At 41.4% G+C, this 20,845-nt stretch overlaps 1 pseudogene; it reads right to left on the bottom strand.

The window, feature by feature from the left end:
- Positions 1-20,520: 20,520 nt before the first annotated feature.
- On the bottom strand, positions 20,521-20,643 carry LOC113918988 (annotated as a pseudogene).
- Between the last annotated feature and the right edge of the window lie 202 nt (positions 20,644-20,845).

Below are 20,845 nucleotides of genomic sequence, written 5' to 3'. Positions count from 1 at the left end.
CTCGCCCTGGCGAACTGTCTGCCTCTCCCACCATCTCACCAAGGCTGCTCTCTATCCATGACCTCCACCCGATCACACGGACACAAGACAGAGTAGAGATGCAAGAAGAGGTCTCATGCTTGAAGATGCCTGGTCTAGAGCTGCATTACAGAAATCAAACCCAGCCTGATTCAGGTGCTATTAACAGTAACAAGAAGTTAATAGTTTAAAAAGCTCTGCATTGTAGTTAGATCTGGAAAATAGTGGAAACACTTTTAATCTTGTTCAAATTTATTATAAACTGGGGCGCCTGGGTGGCTCAGTTGGTTAAGCGACTGCCTTTGGCTCAGATCATGATCCTCGAGTCCCCGGATCGAGTCCCACATTGGGCTCCCTGCTCAGCAGGGAGTCTGCTTCTCCCTCTGACCCTTCCCCCTCTCATGTGCTCTCTCTCTCTCTCTCATTCTCGCTCTCTCAAATAAATAAATAAATAAATAAAATCTTAAAAAAATAAATTTATTATAAACTTCTTCAGGAAGGAAATCAAATTATAATTGCCCTTTACAAAAAGGAAGACCTCTGGGATCGTATGAGGCAGGAAAACAATTTTAAAATGTTCATTTTGAGTTAACATCTCAATTTATGATAAGTCATAAATACCATTAATGAGCTATGAGTATCACCTACTCTTATCAAGTTTTATGACCTTCTACAATTTTCTTAAACAACTTTCACACTTAGACATCTATGCAAATAATGGGATATTGTTTAGATGAGTGGAAATGAGCTCTGTAACAAGAAAATAATATGCAAAAGGGAATCTGACACCTAAATACAGAGCCAAGTATGGTTATGTCTCATCTTCCTTAGGACTTTCACCTCTGTTAATCATCCAGCTAACTAAAACCTCTTTCCTTAGTTCAGAAACTTGAATATTTAGTTTTCTTATCATTTTACATCTTTATTTTAAAAGTGCTTCTGGGGGGGGGTGCCCTGGGTGGCTCAGTTGTTAAGCGTCTCCTTTGGCTCAGGTCATGATCCCGGGGTCCTGGGATCGAGCCCCGCATTGGGCTCCCTGCTCAGCGGGAAGCTTGCTTCTCCCTCTCCCGCTTCCCCTGCTTGTGTCCCCTCTCTTGCTCTCTCTCTCTCTCTCTCTCAAATAAATAAATAAAATATAAAAAAAAATAAAAGTGCTTCGGGGTCCAAAGAAATGGTTTCCATAGTTTCCTCTTAGTTAGATAGGGATTTTGTATCAGAGGGAGAGATAAGTTCTCATTTATTGGATCTGCCTTGTCCTGTTTCATCCCAGCAGGCCATAGCAAGCTCTCAACCACTGGCATGTGGCTTTACCCCCCTAGAATCTGGGAGAGGGCATCAGGTCAGGCTATCAAAAATTCTGGGTGCTTTTTATGTAAGGGCTGGAGTCAGTCTCTGATGCCTCAGTGACAGCACGAACAGTGTCTCCTGCATCCACACCCCTTTGTGTTATATCCAGATGTCCACCTGCTTATCTTGCTTGGTAGAGCAGGCTTCTTTGTCATCTTTGTTCTACGAGAGCAGAAGGAGTTACGAATTATGCTCTGGTTATGAATTATGTTGCCCAGGGCCTGTCCTTTCTCCGATACTGCATCCTATGAGCTTCTACTCAGGCAATGCCTGGCTCTGTCCTTATGTAGACTTAGTTCTGTTTCTTGGCAGTGTGAAATGATTTGACTTTTCCCCACACCCCACACACATACCTGCTTATAGTCTCTGAAGCCATACCACTTTACCATGATATGTTTAATTCCAGTGTCTGGCCTGGAAGGGGACAGGTTCTCCAAATGGACGATATTAATCATCATATATTTCTTGTGCTTTCTTTCTCTACATACGCACACACGCACACGTGCACACACACACATTCTTAAATATAAAACATAAATGTGTGGGAAAAATATAATTATTTATTGTATCTTCTTTCTGTGTTTAATTTCCTTCATCTTTAGTAGTTTTTCCCATTTTTTTTCCAAGTTGGTTCTGAAGTGGTAAGCTCAGTCCTTATTTGTTTGAAATAATTTCACTGTGAAATACCAGTTTAGCTGAGCACAGTGTTGATAAGCATTTTGAAGCTATTTTCCCATAATCTTCTGACCTTTGATGATGGTATTGTTGATGTTGTACCAGATTAATTACCATTATTTTGTAGGAAATCTGTTTTTGAAAAGTCTATACCAGTCTAATTGCTATTATTTTGTTGGAAATTTGTTTTCTTAGCTCTCATTGCTTATAAGATTTTCTCTATGTCTTGGGTATTCTGTAATTTCACTATGTGTATAGGTTTACATTTGTTTAGATTTTCTTTTCTTCATACTCCCTATGGTTCTTAAATCTGAGAATCCATGTCTTCATCAATTCTGGAAAATTCTCAGCTATTGTATCTTACCATTTCTTCAAATATTACCTCCCTCATTCACATCTTTTCCTTCTAGAAATCCTACTAGATATAGGTAGACAATGTCATTCTATCCCCAGCTCTCTTAAATGCTCTTTCTTTCTTTTTCTTTTTTTTTTAATCTCTCATTATCTCTTTGTCCTGAGTCTGTGGAATTTCCTCAAGTTCATATTTCAGTTCACTGCTTCTCCATTCAGCTTTGTCTAGTATTATTTTGCTAAACCTGTCTCAAGTTTTTAAAACCTTAGTTTGATGGTTGAATTTTTTAAAAAGCTGTATTGAGATGAAGGTCATATACCACAAAATTTACCCATTTAAGTGTACAGTTCAATGGTTTTTAGTATAAATGGCTGAATTTTTAATGTCCAAGAATTCCATTTGTTTATTTAAAAAACTTGCCTGCTTTTTATTTATATATTTAAAAAAATGCCTTGTTCTTCTCTTATCCCAATTTTTAAATTTTGGATTATTATTTTAAACACATTTATAAACTTGGGGTGCCTGGGTGGCTCAGTTGGTTAAGCGTCTGCCTTTGGCTCAGGTTGTGATCTCAGGGTCCTGGGATAGAGCCCGACATCGGGCTCTCCGGTCAGCAGGGAGTCAGCTTCTCCCTCTCCCTCTGCCCCACCCTCGCTTGTGCTCTCTCTCTCTCTCTCTCTCAAATAAAAAAATGAAATCTTAAAAAGAAGAAACACATCTATAATCTTTATTATGTTGCTTATTATCTGAAGCTCTTGTGAATGTAAGCATTATTTTTTTCCTTTATGTTGTGTTTGTTGGGGCACCTGGGTGGCTCAGTCAGTTAAGCATCTGCTTTCAGCTCAGTTCATGATCCCAGGGTTCTGGGATAGAGCCCCGCGTCGGGCTCCCTGCTCAGCGGGGTATTTGCTTCTCCCTCTCCTTCTGCCCCTCCCCCTGCTCATGCTCTCTCTCACTCACTCTTTCTCCAATAAATAAATAAAATCTTTAAAAAATTGTGTTTGTTTGCTGAATATCACTCAAGTTGGGTTGGTTCCTCATTTGACTTGTAATTTTGAGTTTATCTTCAGTGGACATTTATCTATTAGAATCATCCATAGTGTGGGATGATATTGTGTCCTTCTATAATAGTTTTTCATTCACTTCTCTCAGGGGCCCTAGGGATATTGCCAGCTCATAACAAATTTCCATGCTAATTTATCAGCTTGTGTTTTTCTGGACTATACTGATGGTGGAAATTTTAACTCCAAAGCTATATGAGGTATGGGCCTGTGATTATAAATTCCCAGGGAAGATTTTTTTCCTACCCAGATCTCAGAGGCAGGTAGGTATCCTCTTTTCTCCGTGTACTTAGGGGTAGATTTTTTTCCTAGTCTACACTATCACCAAGAGTATAGTCCTTTGATGGTCCTACCTTCATGTGGGCTTCTAAATTTCATCTCCTTACTTTCGTAGGCTAATAGTCTCATTCCACAGTGTCCTTAGATGGCACTAAAACTGAAGCCCTACATATGTCCCCCAGAAGACATACACAAGTGTTCATAGCAGCTTTATTCATAATAGTCTTGAAGTGGAAACAACCCAAATGCCTATTAACCATGGAACTGATAAGTAAATAGTGGATTATTTTTACAATGGACTGCTACACGGTAATGAAAATAAACTGCTGGTACATGCAATAACATGGATGAATGTCATAGACATACAATATAATAAAAGAAGCCAGACGAAAAAGAATAGTCAGTGTATGATTCCATTCCTATAGAATTCTAAAACAGGCAAAACTACTCTTTGGTAATGAGTCAGAATACTGCTTACACTTGAGGGGAGGTATTGACTAAAGGGGGGCTTGAGGAAGACTTCTGTGGATATATTCTTTTTAAAAATTTATTTTAGAGAGAGAGAAAGAGAGTGAGAATCAGGGGAGGGGCAGAAGGAGAGGGACAAGCAGACCCCGTGCTGAGTGTAGAGCCTGACGCAGGACTTGATCCCACAACCCTAAGATCATGACCTGAACTGAAACCAAGAGTCAGATGTTTAACTGACTGAGCCACCCAGGTGCCCCTTCTGTGGATATATTCTATATTCTGATCTGGGTGAAGGTTACATGCTTGTACACATATGTAAAAATTCATTAATCTCTATACTTAAGAATTGCACATTTTACTATTTGCTAATTATGCCTCAATAAAAAAGTAAACAAAAACTAACACCCCACCCTCCCAAGGAGCCATAAGATAGCTAACATGTTTGCCTCTCTGGTTTTGAGTTCCTTTGTATTTCTGGGCCTTGGAGATTTCCCTTTCTTTTCTGTGAATTCAGTGGAGAAGGTAAAAGAATATTTGTGATATATTCTCTAGAATGTCTGCGGTTTCTTTGAGGATGGCTCACAAGAGTCCACCATATTGCAGACCTAGAAGTCTTGGGTCTCCTTCTGTCTTAAATCACTTTTGCATGCATGAAGCAGGTACATCCAACAGAATGCAAAGTATTTTTAGCATGGGCATTTCTCTGTCTTAGGTGTTGACAACAAATCACTTAGGGGCATAATTGTGTTTAGGAAAAGCCCTGGTGTAGGCTCTTTTGGTTAGATAAGTGTAAATCTCCTGGTGATCTGGTGAAAGAATAGAATAGGGCCTGATGTGGCCTGATGGAGATGAACCCTATCAATGATTCTTGCATTCAAAGCTGATTTGGGGAGAAAAGCTTTGCAGATTTGCATAAGGGTCAAGGAATCTCCTGTGGGGGAAGACATTGAGATTCTGATTCTCCCCGCTCAGAGGTTCAGCTGTACTAGACCTTCTCTAAGGGTTTGGAATGATCTAGTCTGCGGTCTTCAAGTAAAAAAACAGACATCCTCTGGGGAGTCTGGAGTGGTGACCCAGGCTCAAACTGAGGTCTAAGGGATCATGGAGGGGCCATTTCTGACACAATGTATGGCTGAGGTGGGAAGCCCTTTATGACCCAGCCTCCCTTCCGCTACAGTTAAAATTGAGAAATACTGGCTGTGCGTGTTGTGAAACTGCATGACTGCAACAAGGGAACCAAGCATGAGAGTGTGCGTGGTCTGTACAAGGAACTGGGACAATAACAGCATCACCTCTGCTGTGGACAGAGGGTCAGCCGATTGTGTGGGATGAGTTGTTTCTAGCAACGCTGCAAGGCAGAAACATACTCAGTGACAGATGAAAACTGGGGCTTCATTGTGGACAGGTGAGACTTTCTAGTTCTCAGTCCACCTGATTTTCAGAAGTAGAGCTGGCCTCATCAGGATGAATATACTCCAGTGGTGTGGTAGACTCGGGGGCTTGGTTAACCAAAAAAACATTTACAACTTCTTCCTCCCTTGCTTTTCTCTACAAAGAGGGTGATGAACTTACTCAACTTCCCAGCTTCCCTTGCAGCTTTGGTTTATGATCTATCCAGTTCTAGCCAATAGGATGTAGGCAGAGTTCCCGTTCCAGGTGAAAAGACAAAATCTCTTTGCCCCTTACTCTTGCCTCTTCTTCCCATCCAGAGGCATAGCAAGCAGCCTTCCTGTGACCACAAGAATGAATGACAAACTAAGGATGCTGAGCCAGGAGCCTGGATCCTTGAGGACATCTTCAAGCAGTGGTTCAACGCTGGGCTGCCTAACTCTGGATTTCTTGTAATGGGAGGGAAATACATCCCTTTTGTGTAAGGCACAACATTAACTGGGTTTCCTGATGCTTACAGTAGAACCCGTTCTTAAGGCCTAAGAGGGCAGACACTGTATTGCTTCATAACAAGGGCTTGCAACTGCTCAAGTGATTAATTGGAAAAACAAAAGAAACATGCTCATGTTTGTAACCTCAGCTGGTTATGTGGATCATGCAGTTTTAGGCATTATCTCATCATTCCAAAAATAGCACTATGACAGAAGCAAGGCAGGCCCGATCCATGCTTGATACCCTTGGACACTAAAGCCCAGAGATATTCAATGAGGAATTTTCTAATTATAAAGTAATACAGGTTCATCGTACACTCAGTGGAAAACATAGAAAAGTATATGGAGAAATTACTTGAAATCCCTCTCTGCCTCCCACAGAACATTTCCATATATTTTATTCTGGTCTTTGTCTTTTGTGCAAGCACACATCAATACACACACTTTTGGAGTTTCTGTTTTTTTCTCAAGTGACATTCCAAAGGTCACAAAAATTGCCGCTGTGGAAACCAGGATGGAAGCTGGGATTATGGTGTCAGGACTAAGAACAACCATTTGGCTTAAGAGATAGTAGACTGTGGTGTAACTTATTGGTGTTCATTCTTCAAAGAATGAGAAGAGAGAGGATCCAGAGAAGGCCAGGGAAGGCCATCCAAGGACTGTGGTGAGCAAAGCACTGTCTTGTTTCCAGTCTCGTTTGTTTCTTACTCAGAATTTTCTCTGTGGTGACCTGGCTTTAGTGGAGCACAGTGACCACTGTACAAAAGTTGTCTTGTTCTCCAGGATGAGCCAGTGGTCAAGGTCTCCTGACAGGCCTTGGGGGAATGGTTGGCAGTCAAAGTGGGGGCCCTCTGCCCCTTCCTGCCAGTTGGAGTCCTGGAGCCCCAGAAGGCTTACAGGAGAGGAAGGAGGAGGAGGAAGAAAGGGATGGTCGGAGGAGAGGAAAGGAGGGGGGAGAAAAAGGAATAACAGTCATAGAAAAGGCAGAGCTCTGTAGACCCCTGAGGGATGGGTTTCTTCCATCCCTATACTCCAGTCATGCTCTCCTGGGCCTGCATTTCTGCCCCAACATGGTATTAGCAGAACACACACAGGCCTGGTTTCAACTTTTGCTTCTGCTTATTACCCGATGTGACTTTGGCAGATTCTCTAAATTCCTTGAGATTCTGTTCCCTTTTGTGTGTCATGGGATGACAGATGAGGCTACCACAGCAGTTACTGGGGGCGAGGTGGTGGGGGTGAGAACCTGACACTTGCCTCTCCCTGGGTAGGGATGCCTGGTGGGAAGCGTCAGCATGCCCTAGTTTGCCTCAGAAGTGGGCAGAGGTGGTCTGTGCTTGCAGAGTTCTTTACACAGAGTACGTAGATTCTGTCTTCTAACCTGATTGTCACAATTCATATGGGGGAGGGAAATAAGTCTCTCTACTGCTCTCATTTACATATGGTGGAGGCTGGTGGAGGAGAGAAGGCGGCCAGCATTTCAAATCCTCCCACAGATCCTGCTGCTGGAAGTCAAGAGCCGGGGAGATGGACTCAAAGAACAGGAATGTGGCTGGCCTCCAGGAACTCCAAAGCCAGTGTCTCAGACGTTTGCCATCACACACACTCTCTCTCTTTCTCTTCATCTCTTCTTACTTCTACTCTGGGCTCCTTTTTGCAAGTATGATTCCTTTCTTTCTGCAAAGTGTCTTTCTTCACCTGCTAAAACATGGCACTTCCAGAGGGTTACATGTTACAGCCTCAGTGACCAGAGAGGGCCTGACCTGATTTCCTCGCTGGTCCCAATTCTAAAAATTCCAGGAAAAGGTCTCATTGGCTGAACATGGATTGGATAGCCACACTTTGACCAATCACCTAGAGTCGTGTAAAAACTCTGTAGTCCCTCAGGATCAAAATGGATGGATAAGGGGGTGGAGATTTAGATTAAGAGGTGCTAGGAGGTAATTCCATAAGTGTTCACTAGGGGAGTTCACATGTAAGGAGTGTTTTGGGAGAAAGAGGGAGTATCCAGAAAAAGCTGGAGAGTGAGAAACCCCCAGAGGCACCCAAACAAGGATATGTTTGGCAGAACAGGGAGGTCTGATAGTCAATCTTAAGCTGTTTTTTTGTTGGGATGTAAAACTACTTCAAACACACTGCAAAGCCTGCCCTATGCTTTTTAACGCCCATATGAATGATTTGGGTGAAATAATTATCTGCATCTTACACCCTGATTGGTGCCTAGTAGAAGGGAGAGATAAGTTGTAGGATGTGGGTATGGTGAGGTGAATATGCTTGGAACTAGAATTTGCTTCAAGAATGTGAACTCCCTTAAAAATAGCAATGGGTTTTCCATAGAATGAGGGGAGCTGCTTGAGCCAAATTTAGTGAAGTACCAGTGGCCTGGGGACTCAGCTGACATTTGTGTTAGTATGCAAAATGGGGGTAGACTCTATATCACAAATAAGAAATAAATGATGTAACATATACAGAGTTTAGTGTTTAATAAACATGTAGTAAACAGTAGTTCCTGCCTCTCTCACCCCTCTTACTCCCAATATTTGGAGACATGATTTTATTTTATTTATTTTTTATTTTTACTTAAGATTTTATTTATTTATTTGAGAGAGAGAGAGAGAAAGAGAGAGCACGAATCGTGGGCAGAGGCGGAGGGTGAGGGAGAAGCACATTCCCCGCTGAGCAGGGAGTCCAATGTGGGGCTCGATCCCAGGACCCTGGGATCATGACCTGAGCTGAAGGTAGACGCTTAAATGACTGAGCCACCCAGGTGCCCCGGGGACATGATTTTATTTTATTTTATTTTATTTTATTTTATTTTATTTTATTTTATTTTATTTTTTAAAGATTTTATTTATTTATTTGACAGAGAGAGACAGCGAGAGAGGGAACATAAGCAGGGGGAGCGGGAGAGGGAGAAGCAGGCTTCCTGCCGAGCAGGGAGCCTGATGTGGGGCTCCATCCCAGGACATGAGCCAAAGGCAGACAGACGCTTAACCTACTGAACCACTCAGGCGTCCTGGGACATGATTTTAAATGCTTTCTAAGATTTACTTTTGTGTGAAAGAAAATATTTTTGGAAGGGTGAGGGTTTTGGAAGTAGACAGACCTAGATTTTCATCCATTTTTGTCTCTTACTGAGTAGTTTCTGCAATTTACATAACCTCTTAGATATCTCTCTCTGCATCTACATCATGGGGGCAATGATGCCAACTTCAGGATATGGGTGTAGCAATTAGGTGAGAGAAAGCATGCAAAGCACTCTAGTGCCTGATGCACGCATTGGTGCCCACTAAACAGTGATTCCATCCACTTCCTGTGTTTCTTTTACATTTCCTCAATTTCACTACAAGCTCCTTTAGGGCAGAAGCCATGTTTAATAATAACATGGAGTTGTTTTGTTTTTAAGCCCGTATTTCTCATATGATTCTTCTAATGGTCTTGTGAAGAATGCAGAACAGTCTTATTCTTCCCACTTTAAGAAGGAGCTGACTGAGGTGTGCTTAGTGTACAGCCTAGCACATGTCAGATACTTAATGTTTGTTGAGTGAATGTTGAATGAATTCTACATGTGTAGGCACTCTGTGACTACTTATTGAATCCATCCACTTCTTTATTCATTCATCAAATATTTATTGAGCACCTGCTATGTGCCTATATGTGAACAACAGCAAAAACACTTGCCCTTGTGGTGCCCACTTTGTAAAGTAATAAATTAGTAAATTAATAACTAGGTGAATTGAGAAGATAAGGAAGAGTTGTTGCTTGGATTCCAGCTGGTATAGACTGATGTGTGCCCTTCAGAATTTCTTTTGAAACCTGGTTCCCAATGTGATAGTTTAGGAGGAAGGGACTTTGGGAGGTGATTAGGTCATGAAGGTGGAGCCCTCATGAATGGGATTAGTGCCCTTGTAAAAGAGACCCCAGGGATCTCTCTGACCCCTTCAACCATTTGAAGAACTTTCTATGAACCAGGAAGACAGCCCACACTCAACACCAAATCTTCTGGCACCTTGATCTTGGACTTTTAGCCTCCACAACTGTGAGAAATGAATGTTTACTGTTTAAGCCACCCAGTGTATGGTAGTTTGTTATAGCAGCCTGAATGGACTAAGACACCAGTCCTGGATATTTTATTTCTGACCTTTGAGAAAGGAATACTTGCAGAATTTTAGAATGACAGATATGGAAGGGACTTTGGGGGAACATCTAGTCCTGTCAAATACACTTTTTAAAGCCTGAGAACACTGTGTTCTAATGAGAACTTACTACAGACAGCCAATTTCTTCCCCTTTTTAAAAAAAGATTTATTTATTTATTTATTTATTTATTTATTTATTTATTTATTTATTTATTTATTTATTTATTTATAGCATGAGCCGGGGGAGTGGCAGAAGGAGAGGGAGAGAGAGAATCTCCAGCAGACTGCATGCAGTCTGTCTCCTGAGATCAGGACCTGAGATGAAACTGAGTTGGACGCTCAACCTATTGAGCCACGCAGGCGCTCCTACAGCCTTTCTAAAGCAGATACAAGAAGTGCTTCCTTGGATCTAATTCCTTAAAAACATTTGTTGGCTCCCAATCTCTTTCTAGCTACCATTCCACTTCTCTACTTCTAAGACTTGAGAGGGTGTATTATATATATATATATATACCGTGTCTCCATTCTCTATGTTCCCACTCCCTCTCCAACGCACCCCTGTCTGGATGGCACACCTATGTTCCATCAGACCTGCTCTGGGCACAGTTGTCTTAGACCTTTGTCTGTATGGCCCTCTTCTCCCTCAAACCAGGTTTGAGAAGCTTCACTAAGCACCCACTCCTACAAGCCCATCTCTTTCCTCCTCCTAGATGTACTTCTCACTTGTCCAGTTTGTCCATTTCCACTCAGAATTAGTTACCCAAAATGAGCTCTCCATCTCTACCACATTCAAATTGTTTAACTCCAGTTTGCCCTCTCAGTAAATGAGCTGCCCTCTCGCAAGCAGCCCCCAGCTTGGTCCCAGGGATGCCCTGTGATTCATCCTTCTCCCCCAAACCAAGCACCCACTCCTACAAGCCCATCTCTTTCCTCCTCCTAAATGTATTTCTCACTTGTCCAGTTTGTCCATTTCCACAGCGACTTCTTGCTTTCAGCCCCATCAGCTTTCTAGATCACTGCAATGAGCCCCTTATCCAATTTCTCTGTTTGAACTCTATTAAAAATACAAATAATTTCATAGTATGCTGAGGTTTAAAGATCCTTCAGTGCCCTTGCAGGGCCTCATTTTACAATCTGAACTCCTTACCAGGGTGTGGCAGGCCTTCTCTCTGGGTGAGGATCTCTCTCTGTGCCCACTCTACCCTAGTCACACCAACTTCTCTTGGTCTCCCACACAGGACACAGTCTTCTTTGTTTTGGGGCCACTGCACACACAGTTCCCTCCCCAAGTCTGGGACCACCTCTTCCTTACTCCCCCTGGCTAGGTCCTTTTCAGTCTTGGTCATGGCTAAGTGGTTCCTCCTCTGAGAACCTTCTCTAAACCTCCTATCTGAATAGCTGCCTAATTTTCTTTGTTACTTCACACTGTTGGTTTCCTTCATGGCACTTGTTAGAATTTGTAGTTATTTATCTGTTTACCAGTTTATCTTCTGCCTCTCTTATTAGATTGTGTGCCCACAAGGATAGAGGCCACTTCTGCTTTGGTTATTACAAAATACCTAATGCAATATATACTTGTTGAATCAATAATAATGGATGATGTCCAAGCCAGAAGGTTGGCCTTCTGGCCTCAGTTTTTGTCGCCTTCCTATCAGGGACTGTAGAGGCTACTGTTCTGGTTGCCCAGCACCTGTTCGTCTTATTTAGTCTGGAAGCATACCCAGAGGGGGAGTAGATGAAGCATGTTGACCTGGTTGAGCCAGCAGTAGTTCTCCATGGCCTAGGAATGGGCCTGTGACCCAAGTCTGGTCAACCTGAGTCTGCCTCCAAGGTTTGACTAACTGAGGCTGGTAGGAAAAGACTTTCTTGCCTCATTAGTTGTGAGGCTGTAAGGATGTTAGCTTGGAGCTGCTGAGACAGCTGGCCTGAGAGAACAAAGCCAGAGATGCAGAGACAAGAGGCAGAGAGTGAGGGAGTCCTGATGGTGTCTCTGTCGTAGGCAGCTCCCTGAGCATGCTCAAACCCTGGAATGACATGTACCGCTAGCTCATTACCCCTGACATTTCCCGTCCTTGACACATGCTCATGAAAACCGCGAATATTGAGAAGCAAGTTTCTTCTGGATAAGCATCAAAGCCTTTTATTTTCAATATATATTTTTTTCTTTGAGCTGCTGGGAGACTTTCTTCTTCATTACCAGTGTCACACAGAAAGCTTGTATGCCACAGGCTTTGATCTAAAACTGTTGAAAGTGAAAGCAGCTGCTTTTGCTGAGCAGTCTCACCCCAGGTGCCCCCCTTCCCCCAACATCCCTGGATAATGAAATGCAAATGATTTGGCCAGGGCTCTGCTGGTGGAGGATGCCCTGCCCGCCTCAGGAAATACCGGGCTGTCTGTCCAAGCCTGTCTCTCACCACTTCTCCAAATGGTCTTTCCTACCTTCAGCCGCCCCTTCCCTGCCGTTCCAAGCATCTGAGACCTTGAATGTCCACATGAACTTGAATTTTTCCCATTGTTGTTATACGCGTTTAAACCTTCACTATTTCCACTCCCCTCCCAGGGGGTTGGTGCCCGGTGCCTCCCAGCCACCTGCTGATTACTGCCTGAGTAACTTGCAACTTCCAAGCTCCAGCTCCTCATTCTCCCTGTCTAGTCCCTTAGTCTCAGCAGCCTTCTGTCACGTTGAAGACTACCAGATATAAGGTGAGTGTCCTTCTGCCACCTCCCCAGTTCCTTGTCCAGACTCTTTATTTCCTGCAGCACCCTGTCCTTCTGTCTTGATCCCAGGCTGTGACCTTCAGACTCACCTTGACTTTTCTCTTTAACTTGCTCTATAGATCCAGGCAGCAGCCCTGTCCTGGCGATTGTTGATTGATTGTTTCATTCAATCTAATTACCAAGGATTCTCTGTCAGGTCTTGTGTAGGTGCCAGGGAGACAGAAAATAGAGCTGCTGTCTCTCGGTCTATCACTTGCACCGTTGAGGCAGAACAGCTGTGCCCTTAGCCGAAGGCTATATTAAAGCTCCCTAAACTGCTTTTTTTTTTTTTTTTTTGGGTGTATTTCGCTTTTCTGGCAAAAATTCATCACAACTCTCTGTTGTCCCTAGAATGAAGTCCAACTTTAGTCTAGGGCTGTGCTGTCCAATATGGTACCCACTGGCTGCATGTAGCTATTGAGCACCTGAAATGTGTCGACTCTGAATTGAGATGTGTGGTAAGTGTACAATACATACAGAATTTCAAAGACCTAATACAAAAGGAAAAAGAGAGAATATAAAATGCCTCATTAGGTTTTTAATTAATTACATGTTGAAATAATATTTTGGATACATAGGGTTAAAGCATTATTAAAATTAATAACTTTTACTTAAACATTTTTAATGTGGCTATTACTCAATCTAAAATTAACATGTGGCTTGATTTTCATATTTCTGTTGTCAGTACAGGTACAGAATATGAGACTTCCCATAATCTGACTCCTAGTCGACTTAATATTATCTTATGTTATCCTCACAATAGGCAGACGTGGTTTATATTTTTACATTATTTTACTGGTGAAGAAAGTGAGGTTCAGAGAGGTATGAGTGACTAGATAAATGGATGTGACAGTCAGCACCAGGAACACACATCTGAAGTCCCACAAGCCTCAGGGGAGTCCTGTGTAGTATCCCATCCATGATGCCTGCATGCCGCTGTCCTGTGGCCTCCCTCCTGCCATTTTCCAGTGGGTAAGATATGAAAAAGGGGCAATAAATTCCTAAAACCCTGACTGGACAGACCTGATGCTGGAGGAGGGCTGACTGTGCATTATGTACATAGAATCACATGCTAAGTGAGCTCAAGAAGAATATCTAGTCGGCATCCATCCACTGGGGATACTACTTGTTTAGCCTTCCACCATGAGTGGCCACCATGATGTGATTAGCCACCATGATGAACAGATAAAGTGAACCTTGGTCTCAACCCAAGTTGGAGGTCTCTGGTGGCAGATTTCTGGGGCTTTGGAGGTTGCTCCTTGTTTTATTTGTATGAATGTGTGTATTTATTTATTTATTTATTTATTTTCAGTTAGCCAGCATATAGTACATCATTAGTTTTTGATGTAGTGTTCTCCTTGTTTTAGAAGTTGGTGGGTGAGCAACTGAGTTGATCAAGAGTGGCCCCAGGGCCTGCAGGAGTCAACAGGAAGCAGGGCCATGTAGCTTAAGAGGACCTCCTAATAAACAAAAGACTTGGGGCAGCCAACTAGCTGTTAGGAGGTGGAGCTGGGTACTCACCAGCATACTGCACTGCCTCCCAGAGAACACTTCTCACCTTCTGTGAACCTCTAGTACCGAGGATACTTCCATGCATATAGTGGGGCTCTGTGTGACACATCAGGGGGTTGCAATTTAACCTCAAGAAACGGGGAACCATATCAGAATTCAGAGAATTCTGAGTAGGGGAGTCAGCTGGGGAGTTTCAAAACCAGAAACTAAGTGAGAAATTATGCATGCCTAGGACATAAATTGAACAGGGCTGCCCAAAGCCCATTTGCATGATGCCTTTAGAGATTCTTGAGCAAATTTATTTGAGGGGAAAAAGGAGCCAGGCATGATGAGCTGGACTCTTGGTTTCTGGAAGCATGGAGCAATCCCTGTGCATTATGGTCTCTTTCAGTCATATCAAAGGATGTGCAATGCTTGGTACTCCTGCTTGTGTTGAATTAGCTGGCAGAAGCCCAATGATTATGGCTGGCAGGTAGGTGCCTGGTGGATGTGGGTGGGGCAGGGATGGTGTGTGCCAGTAGTCAACTGCCTCTGCTGTTGAGGAGCACACGTGATACAGCCCCTGGAAGAACCAGACCTGGTCAAGGGTAACTTTGCAGGGGGTTGGAGTTCCTTCATGAGAAGGCTGGGCATGGCAGGAGCCAGTGAAGTTTGAGGCATTATTATTCATGTGGCTCCATCTGCCCCCATAAGCTCAGGAAATTTGGAGATTCTGAGTTTTCAGTGCTTGGAGCACGCTTAATTGTATTTTGATATCCAAGGTGGGGGTGGGGGCAAGAAGGGAGCTGTGACATGGCTCAGGATTGGTGGCTAATTTCCTTGGGAGCCCATGGAGGAATTCCTGATTCTGAGAGTCTTTCAAGGCCATTTCCTCTTTCTCTGATCACAAGACAGCTTCTCAGTTTTGACAGATATGTGTATTCAAAGAACCACCTATTCAGAATTAATCAGTTGGCCTGACCCTGCTCCGATTGCTGGCATAAGCTCTCCTTGTGGCATGCACACAGGAATGGATAAATGGACAGTCAGGGGCCAATAGCTTCATAGTTAACTGAGTGTAACTTTAATTTTTTTTTATTTTTTTGCATTTGAAACAAAAATGGAATTGCACTGGCCAGTGCTAACTCAGTGACATTTACTTTTTTTATTTTTATTTTTTGCATTTGAGACGAAAATGGAGTGGTACTGGGCGGTGATAACTCAGTGTCATTTCTCTGTTCTCTTTGTTTAGGAGGCTGTCTTTCAATTTCTCACCCAGGCAACCACTCAGTCCAAACACTTTGGCTTATCTATAAGGGTCAGTAAAAAGGTAATAATGTTGATTACTCTTCTGTAGTCAGTCTTTAAATTGGGAAAATTTAGAGTAGACAGAGATCTCTGAGATTCCCTTATACCCAGATGGGGAAACTGAAGCTCAGGGAAGGATGTGATTTATATAATGGAGAGTTCCTAGCAAAGGGTGATCATTGGCTCTCTACATAGGCATTTGGCTCATGAAGGGATACCTTGGCTATTTTGGGTATCATGGAGGGATATCCTGTAACCTGCTGTAGTGAGTCCTGTTCCTACATTTCATTTGACACTTGTCACCCTGATGAGCAGGATATTGGCATGGGAAAAGGCTCTTTGAGGCACATCAGGAGCACTGAGTTCCAGACCTCTCTCCATCTTATCAGGATGGGTGGCCTGGGGCACACTATCTGAATACAAGCTCTGTACTTTTCTTACCACTTCACTTACATTATTTTACTGGTGTAAACTTCGCTGGGTTCAGGTAAGATATTTACTGGTGTAAACTTCGCTGGGTTCAGGTAAGATGTCTCTTGAGCATGAAACACAAAAATTCCCAAATGATCCAAAGCTTGCATGAATTAACTAATACAGACTGTCAGTTTGGGCTGCTATAACAAAGTACCATTGACTGGGTGGCTTAAACAACACTTATGTCTCAGGAGTCTGGTAAATCCAAGATCAAGGTGCCAGTAGATTTTGTTCCTGGTGAAAGCCCTATTTCTGGCTTGCTGAGTTCCTGCGTGGTGGAGAGAGCAAGTTCAAGTCTCTCTTCTCCTTTTAATTAATTAATTAAATTAATTAATTAATTTTAAGTAGGCTCCACAGCCAAAGTGGAGTCCAACATGGGGCTTGAACTCATGACCCTGAGATCAAGACCTGAGCTGAGATCAAGTGTTGGATGCCTAAGTGACAGAGCTACCCAGGTCACTCTCTTCTCCTTCTTATAAAGATATTAATCCCATTGTGGGGACTCCACCTTCACGACCTCATTTAAACCTAATTACCTTCCAAAGGCCCCACCTCTGAATACCATCACATGGGAGATTTGATTTCAACATACGAATTTTGGGGGGACATGAACTTTCAGTCCATAACACATGCCTTTATAAGCCGGTTGTTAAGACCCAATGTGTGTTCAGCACTAGGAATATAGAAATGAAAGATGTGCTCCCTCTCCTCAGGGAGTTTCCAGGTGAACAGATGACAGCTATGGAAATAGCATCATCTAAGTTGGCCAAACAATCTGTGAGTTTCCTGAGCTTAGCCAGGGGACGAGGAAGAAGGCAGGTGCCTCTGGGTGAGATCTGAGGGGCAAGAGACATAGGCTCAGAAATCCTCTCCTGCCTGCTGGCCAAGAGGTGTGAAACACAGGCTGGGAATTCATTTCTCTGGCTATCAAAGACACCTGGGAAATTACAAATGCTGTAGGGAGGAGGCATTTTAGTTTTTTCTAGGCATCGATATTCTGGCCAGTAGATGAACATCTAGAAGCAGCAGGGAGAAGGGAGTATTGAAGAGGGGTTGGGGTTGGGTGGGCCATAGAGAGGAGGTCAGAGACAGGAAAGTCACCATTATGCTGCTGTCTTGCGGGTAGAGGTAATGCATCTTCACCCATGTCTTTGGTCAGATGGTTTCCTCTACAGTTGTCCTCTCTTTCCTCTTTCTCATTTACAAAACTTTTCCATGGAAGGAGGTCATTTGTTGAAAAGAATCTATGGTGTGGGCTCATCCAGTTCTCCTGAGAGGTCAATAAACACCGCTATTTTTATCCTCATAGGATTTTAACTTTGCTGTTCAGTGAAAATTATAGTTCCTCTCCCCTTTGAGGATTATCTGTAGCCCGTGTTAAATCTAAGCTCATGTGATGGGCCACCTGCTGTGACAGGGTACCAAAATAATTTTAGTATTAGTTTGAGTCATGTAATTGAGAATGTAAGATTTAAAAAAAAATCACATATTCAGCATCAGGCTAAAAGTAGGTTTTTCCTTCCCCCCCCCACGCCCCCACTTACCATATTCCTTTGCTAAACCTCTGTTTTGCTTATCTGCAAGCTAATGTTAACAATTCCACTATTTTCATAACATTTTGATGACTTGAAACAATTCACAAAACATCTGGAGTGGTCCCATTTAGTTGAATAATACTTCTACCATATCCCCACTTTTAAGCTTCATATTTTTTTTAAAGATTTTATTTATTTATTTGAGAGAGAGAATGAGAGAGAGAGAGCACATGAGAGGGGGGAGGGTCAGAGGGAGAAGCAGACTCTCTGCTGAGCAGGGAGCCCAATGCAGGACTTGATCCCAGGACTTCAGGATCATGACCTGAGCCGAAGGCAGTCGCCCAACCAACTGAGCCACCCAGGCGCCCTCAAGCTTCATATTATTGTTATTTTTAGTAATAGCTTTTTTGAGATATAATTCACATCCCCTATAATTCACTCAAAGTGTACATTTCAATAGTTTTTAGATATTCACAGATTTGTACAACCATTATCACACTAGATTTTAGAACATCTTCCTCAAAAAGAAACCCCATACCCATTAGCTATAACTTCCCATTTCCCCCCAACCTCCTCATTCCCCAGCAACCACTAATCTACTTTCTGTCTCTATGGATTTGCCTATTCAGACATTTCATATAAATGGAGCCATACAATAAGTGGTCTTTTGTAACTGGCTTTTTTCACTTAACATAATGTTGTCAAGGTTCATCCATGTATCAGTATATATCAGTATTTAGTATTATTTAAGTTCTTTGAATTGCCCAATACGATTTCAGTGCATGGATACACCACATTTTATTTATCCATTCATCACTTGATGGACATTTGTTGTTTCCACTCTTTGACTATTACACCTAAAGCTGTTACAAACATTTTTGTATGAGCATATGTCTTAACATGTGTTTACCTAGGGGTAGAGTTGCTGGGTCATATGGTAACTCTATGTTTAACCTTTTGAGGAATAGCCAGACTGTTTTCCAAAGCAATTGAACCATTTTGCCTTCTCTCAGTGTGAGGGTTCTGTTTTCTCCACATCCTTATCAACATTTATTATTTATCTTTTTGATTTTAGCTATCTTAGAGGGTATCAAGTAGTATCTTGTTGTGGTTTAGATTTGAATTTCCCTCATGGCTAATGATGTTGAGCATATTTGCTTGTGTTTGTTGGCTGCTAGCATATCTCCTTTGGGGAAATACCTATTGATATTCTGTGCCTATTTAAAAATTTTTTTGGTCTTTTTGTTGTTGAATTTTACAGTATATATGCACGTATGTGTGTATAAATACGAGTCCCTTATCAGATATATGGTTTGCAAACTTTTCCTCCCCCTCTGTGGGTTATCTTTTCACTTTATTGGTAACATTCTTTGAAGCACAAAGGTTTTAAATTTTGATGATGTCCAACTTTAGCTATCTTTTCTTTGTTGCCTTGCTTTTATTCTTTTCTAAGAAACCTCTGTTCAGTCCAGGTCACAAAGATGTATGCCTTTGTTTTCTTCTAAGACTATAATAATCTTAGTTCTTACATTTAGGTCTTTGATATATTTCACATTAGTTTTTGTATGTGATGTGAAGTAGGGGTCACAGGAACTGATTTTTGAATTCATCTTTTGGTCTGTTTTCTTCTTTTCAAAGTCAATTTCAGCTTTTTATCTTTAATCACCTCATTTTTTTGCCTTCTTTACATTTATTTTGTTTTTTTTAAGATTTTATTTATTTATTTGAGAGAGAGAGTGAGTGAGAGCGATCACAAGTGAGGAGGAAAAGGAGAAGTAGGGTCCCCGAGAGCAGGGAGTGGGGCTCCATCCCAGGACCCTGGGATCATGACTTGAGCCGAAGGCAGATGCTTAACTGACTGAGCCATCATCACACTCTTTATTTTGTTTTTCTTATTTTAAAATTATTTAAGTGAGATGCTTAATTCATTTATTTTGATTTTTATATTCTATTTGTAGAATAATTTAAATATTTGAATTGCTCCAAATTAATTGATTAAATTAATTTTATCCTATGGGTCCTGATGTGTAAAGATTTTACATATTTTGTTTTCTAGAAATTCTGAAAATTGTTTCATCCCTTCTTTGAACTAGCAATTAAGAATTAAAACAATTTTTTAAAAATTTATTGTTTTCTAATATTCTTGCTTTATAGTTGTATCATATTGTGATTAGGGAGTATTGTCTGTTCATTTCTATGTGTTTGAATCTAGCTCAGTTTTTTTTGTGACTTAAATTATGACTGGTTTTCATGTGTATTCTAAGAGCATTTCAGGGTATAGTGCCCAATATATATTATTCAGGTCTACTGCATATTTATATTATTTAGGTCATCTACCTACTCATTTAATATTCTTATTTACTGGACCTGTTATAGATTGAGAGGAACTAGAATCTTCCTACCACCAATCTGTTTTTTTAAGCTATTTCTCCTTGTAAGTGCTATAATTACTATTTTTAGTTGCTTCTATGTTCCTTGTTGCATAAGTATTCATAAGTGTTAATATATTCATTGCAAGTTGTACCCATTAGGCTTGTAAACAGTGTCTTTCTTTGTATTGTTTAATGCCTTATCCTCTGAACTTAATCTTGTGTGATATTTAGGTTATGTCCTCTGCTTTTTTGTTTTTTGTTTGCATTTTCCTGTTAAAACTTTGCCCATTATTTTCTTTAAAATTTTTCTGAACCACTTTGTTTATTGTTTTATATAACTTAGGGTTTAGCTTTGCTTTGTGATAATATCCGAAATATATTTTAAATAAATAAGTTAATCCCGTTTTTTACATGTTTAAGTTTTCAATTAGCAATAATTGCGCCTCACATAAACCTCATTGGCTACGATACTGTCACTGTGCAAAGCTCCATTTCTTACATGTTTAATATGACAGCTATTTGATTTTAGTGTGGTATATTATTTTATGTTATGTTTTTATTTAACTGTTTATTAGCAAGTTTTTACATAATGAGTTTTCTTTGCCTCTTAAAATAATTGCAGTTTCAGGAGGATTTGTATTTTTGTTCTCATAGCTCCCTTTATAATTATAACTATATTTGTAAGTGCTT

Source organism: Zalophus californianus, chromosome 1 (assembly GCF_009762305.2).
Source record: "Zalophus californianus isolate mZalCal1 chromosome 1, mZalCal1.pri.v2, whole genome shotgun sequence".
Taxonomy (NCBI): domain Eukaryota; kingdom Metazoa; phylum Chordata; class Mammalia; order Carnivora; family Otariidae; genus Zalophus; species Zalophus californianus.
Note: the sequence above shows the minus strand (reverse complement) of the source record. Positions and strands in the feature narration are given on the sequence as shown.